Source organism: Habropoda laboriosa, unplaced genomic scaffold (assembly GCF_001263275.1).
Source record: "Habropoda laboriosa isolate 0110345459 unplaced genomic scaffold, ASM126327v1 scaffold874, whole genome shotgun sequence".
NCBI lineage: Eukaryota > Metazoa > Arthropoda > Insecta > Hymenoptera > Apidae > Habropoda > Habropoda laboriosa.
Genome location: NW_017100971.1, coordinates 91,239 through 100,138, shown reverse-complemented (window position 1 = coordinate 100,138; position 8,900 = coordinate 91,239).

The window sequence follows — 8,900 nt, the reverse complement described above, 5'->3', positions numbered from 1 at the left end:
AAAAGTACCTTTAGGATGTTGAATGAGAATATCTGTCAAAAGCCATGTGTGTTTCTTGTCACTTTCTCTTATTTCTAACCTACAATGATAGACAATTTTAACAATGGAGTCGTATACGATTGCAGAGCGTGTTAAAGTTATTAAAATTTATTTTGAAAATCAGTGTTCAATAAAAAATACCCATCGTAAATTACGTGATTTTTTCGGCATACATAATCGTCCATCGGAGTAAACAATTCGAAATTTGGTTAAAAAATTTGGTGAAACTGGATCTGTTCATGATAAACCAAAGTCTGGCAGACCAAAAACAGTTCGGTCGAATGAAAACATTGCTGCTGTTCGTGAAAGTGTTGCTAATGACCCATCAACTTCAATTCCACGTCGTTCTCAAGAATTGAACATTTCTTATGGCAGTTTGTGGCGAATTTTGCATAAAGATTTGCATTTGCATGCTTTCAAAATTCAATTAACACAAGAATTGAAAGAACGTGACCATTTGCAACGCAGAAATTTCGCTGATTGGTTGTTAGAACATCGTTCAATTGATGCATTGTTTTCACGCAACATCATCTTCAGCGATGAAGCTCACTTCACATTGGATGGACACGTCGATAAGCAAAATTGTCGCATATTGGGAGATGAAAATCCAAGAGCCATTAAAGAAAAATCACTTCATCCAAAAAAAGTTACTGTTTGGTGTGGATTTTGGTCGAAAGGCGTAATCGGTCCACTCTTTTTCGAAAATGAGAATGAAGATGCAGTTACAGTGAACGTCAACATTTGTATTTGCTGTTATTCCAAAATTAATTAAATGTAGTATCTATGTTGGAAATAATTTTAACATTTGTAGGCAAAATTTAGGGTTTGGGGCGGCCCACGTGGTCGTCAGCCGCGCCGATCGGGACGGTGGCCAGGTTTATGGTGCCGATGTGACCGTGGGTAAGACGTGCCATAAATCTGGTCACCAGAAGTAAAGGACGGAAAGCGACGTTCCCGGGCGAAATGGTTTTTCCGCCAAAATCGCGGTAGAAGGGGAACGTCGTAGGGGTACGTCGAAAACAGCCCTAATTGGCGGAGAGAAGAAACGCCCTCGTCAAGGGACAGTTTAAAAACGAATAGCGTGTGGAAAAAGGTGTGTGTGGAGAACGAACTTTGCGGGAGAAAAGTATATTGAAGGAGCGTTACTGAGAATAGGACTCGTGTCCGTGTAGAATAAATTATTAGTTATTTATTAGAATTAAAACTGTCTCATCTCTCGCCTTTATCAGAAGATCACCGCCAAACCTCTCTCCATCCCAGACTCGCCTACATAAGCAATGTTTATTTTCAACAAGACATCACTTTATTGCGATCGAAATTCAATGGTCGATTAATTTCAAGGAATGGTGATGTGAATTGGCCACCTCGTTCGTGTGATTTGACCCCATTGAACTTTTTTCTTTGGGGTTATTTGAAAAGCAAAGTTTATGCCAGCAAACCAGCAACAATTCATGACCTGAAAAACAACATTAGAAATGAAATTGGTGAATTAAACGAGCAAATATGCCAAAATGTCATCGAAAATTTTGATTTTCGAATTGATGTCTGTAAACGTGGTCGTGGTGGTCATTTGGCAGATATCGTTCTTCACACATAATTGTAATAGATAATACCTGATAATTAAATAAAAAAACCAATAAAATTAAAAAGAGTATGTTTTTTATTTAAAAAAAACTTTCTATAGTCTATTTTGGATAACCCTGTAATATAACACAAACAGCGGCAAGTGTAATTCCATTTGTAAAATCCAGAACTGCTGTACAGATCGAGGGTAATCAGCCACACATTTTTTACTTTGCTTTTTTTACGGAAGACATTCTACAAATAATTACTGATGAGACTAATAGATATGCCGAACAATACATGCAAATAGGAGATCCACTCGTTTATATAAATGGACACCAACCGACAGAAATGAAATGAAACGATTTTTCGGGCTACTAATATGGACGAGCCTGGTCAAGTTACCTAAATATGACGCATATTGGTGTACCAATAACACCTACTGCCAATCTTTTCCAAAAACAGTTATGTCGAAAAATCGGTTTGAGTTGCTGTTACGATTCCTTCATTTTACCGACAATCACACAGCAAACACAAATGATAGACTGTATAAGATCAGAAAACTTGTGGATATACTAAATCAAAATTTTTCTAAATACTATGATATAGATGAAGAGATATTGTTAAGGCGTATCCTGTAGCCGGATTTATGGCAGCGAGTCAAGTGGTCGCCGTCGCAGGCAAATATCGCCTTTTCAAAACAGGCAGGGCTGTTGATGGTGGAGGCGGCCGTAAGCGCCACTCCTAGCGTCCCGGGAGTCATCAATCCGGGCAAGGCCCTCTATACGTACGGATACGCCTCTAACATACCGCTACTGGCCAGCTTAATGGAGAAATCAATAGCGGGAGAGCAACACGATTACAGGTCACTGGCTCTAAAGATAGATCTGTATGATGAACTAAGAGAGTTCGGTAGAGAGACACACAATTTACACCGATAATTGGTATACCAGTATAAATTTGGCCGAAAAATTAATCGATTGCAATACTCATTTAGTTGGAACCCTAAGAAAAGATAGAAACGGAATACCTGTCGACGTCAAATTTCAAAAATTAAAACGCGGTGAACTTATCGCAATGCAAAATAAGAAGGGGATTATGGTCCTCAAGTGGAGAGACAAGCGTGACATTTTTATGATCTCAACGAAACATTCGGCTGAAATAGTAGAGGTCCGCAAAAAAAATTATATTTGTAATAAACCAATAGTAGTTATACATTACAACATAGGAAAATGTGCTGTAGATTTATCAGATCAAATGATAGCATATTCCACACCACACAGAAGAACCCTCAAGTGGTATATAAAATTAGCTTTAGAGTTATTATTGAACACATCAATTTCAAACGCGATGATACTCTATAAACTAACAAAAAAAAACAAAAATCAAGGTATCAGAATTTAGAATGGCACTCGCGATGCATCTTACACAATCTCATTCACCACAGCCGTCAAATACACTTATTCGACGAAGATTGCGGCACGAAATGCAGAAGAAAGAAGGACAAGCGTACCTGGCACGAAAATTTTGCGGAGAGTGTTATAAAAAAAATATTAAACTGTTAGGATCAAAAATCGCTAAAAATCGAACTAAAAAGGTGACCACCTACTGTCCAGATTGCATTGATGAGCCACATTTATGTTTAAAGTGTTTTAACACATTGCACCGTTAGATGCAAGATTTGTTCTAATATTTTTTTTATTGATGTTCTAATAAAAATTTTTAATTGTTCAATGGGGCACTTTTTATTTCAAAGTATCTTCTATTTATCGGTTATATTCAAAATGCACTAACCGTCAATTTTCATTCAATTTTTACAATTGTAAAAAGATCAAGCGCTCCATCACCAATGACCACCGTGGCGTCACAGGAGAAACCGTAGCCGGTCATATGTTAAAGTCATTTGTTAAAGTGTTAAAGTTCATTTTTTGTAAAGAAAAAATTGAGTTTTATTTCACACTAAAAAACCGAAATTACTTTCTTGCCAACCCAATAGGAGAATATATTCCAACTGTTCCTGCTAGAGGTACGGAATTACAATATGTCAAGCCAGGTGTTTCACACAAAAGAGGAAAGAAAAATCAAAGATATATTGAAAATCCTTCTCTTGCCGCTGGAATTGTTATTTTTGGAAAAGATAATACGAAGTGGCAACTGATAACTACTAGTTGCCAGGCACCGAAGGGTAGACGATCACTACACAATATTATCAAAGAAAATGCTGGACCCACTTCATATTCCAAAAGGCATGTCAGGGCTAGCAGCGTTTCGAGCTCCTGGAGGCTTTTCATTGATGTGGCTGAGGCACATAGGCAATTGAATAACGACTCATGGTCACTGTCTTTAGCAGAATTTGAAGCATTTTTAGCTTTAGTATATGCACGAGGTGCATTGAGGGCTCGAACATTAGAAATAGCAGAACTGTGGTCAAACAAATGGGCACCACCTGTTTTCTCTAATGCAATGCCTAGAGATAGATTTCTAGAAATACTGAAATATTTAAGACTTGACATGAAATCAACACGATCAGTACGGTTGAAAAATGACAAATTTGCTTTAGCATCGGAAGTCTGGAACAGATTTATCAAAAACTGTTCGTCCTGCTATATTCCGGGTATTAACCTCAGCATAAATGAACAATTGTATCCCATCAAAGTATCGATGTCCATTTTTACAGTATATGGCTAATAAACCTGATAAATTTGGAATTAAGTTCTGGATACTGTGTGATGTGGAAACAAAATATATGTGTAATGCATTTCCTTTTACCGGAAAAAGTGAATTGCGGTCAAAGAATGATTCTGTTCCCAAACATGTAGTTATGACCCTTATGAAACCGTATTTCAAAAAGGGTAGAAATGCAACTACGGACAACTTGTTTACTTCTAATAGACTAGCGATGAGATTGAAAGCCGAAAACACAAGTCTTGTAGGAACAATTAATCGTATTAGAAGAGAAATTCCTAATCAAATAAAAAGTATGAAAACTCCGCAACACTTATTTTGTTCATAACTCGTAGTTTCATCCTATGTTCAATAGGGTCACGCACTTAACCCCTCAGCGACCGATGTCGCCGAACGAAAACTGTCCTTTACGGCCCGCAGTAGATAGCTTATCTTACAAGGGAACTTCGGTAACCCGAAAATTCCGATTTTTTTGAAACTTTGTGGGTTTGTAGGGGACCTTAAGAGAAGTATCGGGCAATTTTTTATTTTGGTCCAAATTCGGTTCTTCGAGGTGAATTAGAATAAAAATTTCGTGGCATTCTGTGCCTTATAAGACTGTGCTATTAAATTAATAAAAATTGCTTTTTTAAATAAAAAAACTTCCACTACCGTTGTGAAAAATTTTGAATTTTCTGTCATATCGAGAAATATGTCAAATAAATGCAGATAAATATGTTAATCTTTCGATTCTACCTAACTTCTGTTTACACATCGGCGATGGAGAGTTCGATCGCCGATCTCAAAGGTACGCGCGTGTTGGATGGCACATGTAAAACGATAAAGGTATTCTAGAAGGATCTGGCCGCAGAGTGAGGAAGATGTTACATCCAGAGGACCATGAGAGACAGCATAGCACTTATCGCAGAACCTTGAACGAATACGCATCTCTATATCATATCTAACAGTTCTGACCCTACAGTGATGGTCGGAGATTTGCAATTCACGAAGAGCAAGACCAGATACAAGTGTGTCCATATGACAGCCACTGTGTTAACAAGGACGAGAGCCCAAGTGCTGGCAGAAGGCATAAGCATTAGCTCAACTAGGTTCGAGATCAGAGAAAATTATTTCATCGAACCTCTGTTAAAAGCTGGTGGCAAAGATCCAGACTATTTGCAGATGCCGAATGGGTTGATAGGAGTTAAATTAGAGGGCTTCTCCAACGGTTATAGTATACCCATGAAGAAGATTTGGATTCGGTATAGTCATATTTTTCCTTTCTAGTAGGCGAGATTGTGCGTCTCTACTATCTTACTGCGCGAGGCATTATAAGAACGAAACTAGGCAGTTTATAGCAATTTATGGAGGGACATCGTTTAACGTGTCGGAGATTGGCGCAGATTGTTCCAGGGTGCAGGGTTGTGGTTGACTTCATGGAAGAGATGAAGACGGATACTACATTGTGTACTTTGGATGGCGGTTTAATTTACCGTTATTCCTTGAAACGCCGGAGGATAGGTGTTTCTACTTCGTTGCAAAGGAAAGGAAGGACTGGACGCATGCAAGGTTTATCCTGTACGTCGTCTGCGCCTCTGTCTTTCTGTTTCCGGTTTGATTTGTAGATCACGTCACGCAGCAATCCGCTACACCCACAACCTATCCTTTTCCGCCGACCCTCTATCAGATTTCCTTCATCCCTTCTACACATTCATATCACACTGTGAGATTTATGGGTGGTTGCGTGATTAAGATTATGAAAATATATCTTAATTACAAATGTGTATTAATAATAATATACTTAAAGCTAGATAACTACGACTCTACACGGCGTGTAATAACTATAGAACCATCCTAAAATCGTTAAATTTTAAATGATATATCTTAAACTGAATTGAAAGAAATATATGGTTGGAGAAAGCACGTTGAAAAAATTTGTTTCAAAATAAAACGCTAACAATAAACACCCAAACAGAACAAAAGAATACAGAAATATCGTTTTTCGCTGTTTCATAACTGTAGAATCAATACTGCTTTAAAAGTAATTTTTACAAGTAGTCTTTTCCGACAAAAAGAAATTCAATTTGGATGGTCCTGATGGGAATCATTCGTATTGGAGAGATATTCGCAAAGAACCTCGATACATTTTCAAAAGAAATTTTGAAGGTGGAACATTAATTTTCCCATCACCGAAAATGAGTAATGAAGAATACGTAAATTTATTGCGAGACCATTTACTTCTATTTATGTGTAGAAAAATCATGTACAATGGATTTTCAGCAAGATAATGCTGCCGTACAATCATGACATGGCTTCAAAACAATAAAGTGAATGTTATAAAGTGGCCCACTTACTTCCCCGACTAAAATCCGATAGAAAATGTGTGGGGCATCCTTGTTCGAAGAGTCCATGCTAGTAACAAGTAATATTCTTCTCTGTCAAAGCTAAAGACAGCGATTCTAAGAGAATGGAGTGAAATACGAGAAGAATCGCGAATAACTTCAATTGGAAGCATGTCAAATCGAATTTTTGAACTTACTGCAAACAAAGGAGGTGCTACACATTACTAAAATATTATAATGCAGTTATTATCTGTATTAGTTCTGTAATAAAATAATTTTCCTGTATTGGTTCTAGAATTATGAAACAGCGTAAAAACTGTATCTCTGAATTGTTTTACTTTGTTTTGGAATTTGTTTTTGTGTGGTTTGAAATATAGTTTTTCAACATTTTCCTTCCAATTTCCTGTAAATTGTATTATTTAGAACTAAAAAGTTTTAAGGTGGTTCTATAGTTGTAACACGCAGTGCGTAACTGTTATCACTATTTACTCTAAGCCCACGTTGTTCTACTATCTCATTTCACGCTATTCCACTCAACATCCACGCCACACCAATTCTCACTCCACACTGCTTTTTTCGCAACACGTTTTCTTCGTTTTCTACCGAAAAGCTCATTCTTTCCTTCGTTCTCTTCCGCTACGCATACACGCTACCCCACGGGATTTTTCCCGTAACCTTCCATAACGCCGGTGGGTATCACAGAAAAGGGCCTGCTTTGCGTTTGTTGAGCGCAACGATGTATGGCACGGACGTGGGAAAGAGGCTGTTTTTGAGATTAGGATTTTGGTTATTGTTAGCATGAGTGTTGAGCAAAAAATATCTTGTTTGCGTTTGTTGAGCGCAACGATGTATGGCACGGACGTGGGAAAGAGGCTGTTTTTGAGATTAGAATTTTGGTTATTGTTAGCATGAGTGTTGAGCAAAAAATATCTTGGTTCCAAAGGGTCGACATAGAAATTCGCAACGGTCAAGAGTCCGGCGAAATCGAACCTGGCGGAAGTTCCCCGCTGTTGCCAGACATCGCCACTCTCAGGTCAGGACATCGCCACCCCCGCTCCAAGGTAACGCGCGTTGAGGACGCAGGAGAAGGGTGTTGCGATGTCACTGAAGCATGCTGATTGGGTTTTAGGAATTTTCCCAAATTGCCCAATCAGCGTGCAGTTAGAGGAAGGAAGGGGCACCGCGGAAGGAGCGCCGCTTCCTTCGGAAAGGATTGAAGATCAGAACACCAGAAAACTCCGAGGAAGCAACAGTTCAAAGATTTTCAACCAGTGACAGACACTGGCCGAAATAAACGACAGGCAAGAGTTGTAGCCTGTGGAACGTTGTAGTAAATAAAGTATAATTAAGCACAAAGTGTGTCCATTAACTTAGGAGTTGGGTGGTCCTTCGATAACACATTAGAACGGCACTACGAAGGGTGCAATATACCGGGACGGAACTGTAAGGAGTACAGTATACGTCCTCAACAGTGTTTATCGATCCTCGCCTTCTCTTTTATTGTCCTCGTCGTTCGTTTCTTAAAACTACGAACAAAAGTAAAACGCTTACAATTCTACACGATTAACCATAAAAACAAAAGTAGGCTCTCCTTTCACAGTCCGTTCTCTATAAAATATACATGCTTGAGCAGTGGAGCGAAATAGAAAATATTTATATCAATTACATACGAACATGCTGAAAATTTCATCGTAATGGACGAGGAAAAAATCTGTTCCGAAATCTGTTGATGCAGAAACAAGCGACAGGCATCGAAAGATGTAAGAATCTTCAGATTTATTACAGTTATAGGCCGAATGTCGTGAAATACTGCGATTTTCACAATTAACAGATTGTAGGTCATAGTAACATTAACTGATTTCGATGAAATTTTCAACATTAACATAAATCTACAAAACGCATTTTTTAAATTTTCACTGCAGGCTCAGATGAAAAAGTTGTAAAAAGTGACCTTTACACAATTTTCTTCGTGATTTCCACAAATTGCAATTTTTTCCAAATTTTTTGTACACGTCATCTAATATATTAATCCTTCTAACTTCTAAAAAAAAATTGGTTTGGTCCAATTTTAAAAAAGTTATACTGTTCTAAAGAGTGTCTGAATATTAGTGAGAGTAACTATGTTTATGCTGCTGGCAATTGCTTTTCGATACCTCGTGTGGTACCCACTTTCCAAGCTTGGATACTTTTCCTATCTCGTTTAGATAACGAAATACTGTTCCATGAGATGAATTAAGCCTTTCTGTAATCTGATACTCCGTTAGTTTTGGCTCTGACTCCAAAAGATTCTTT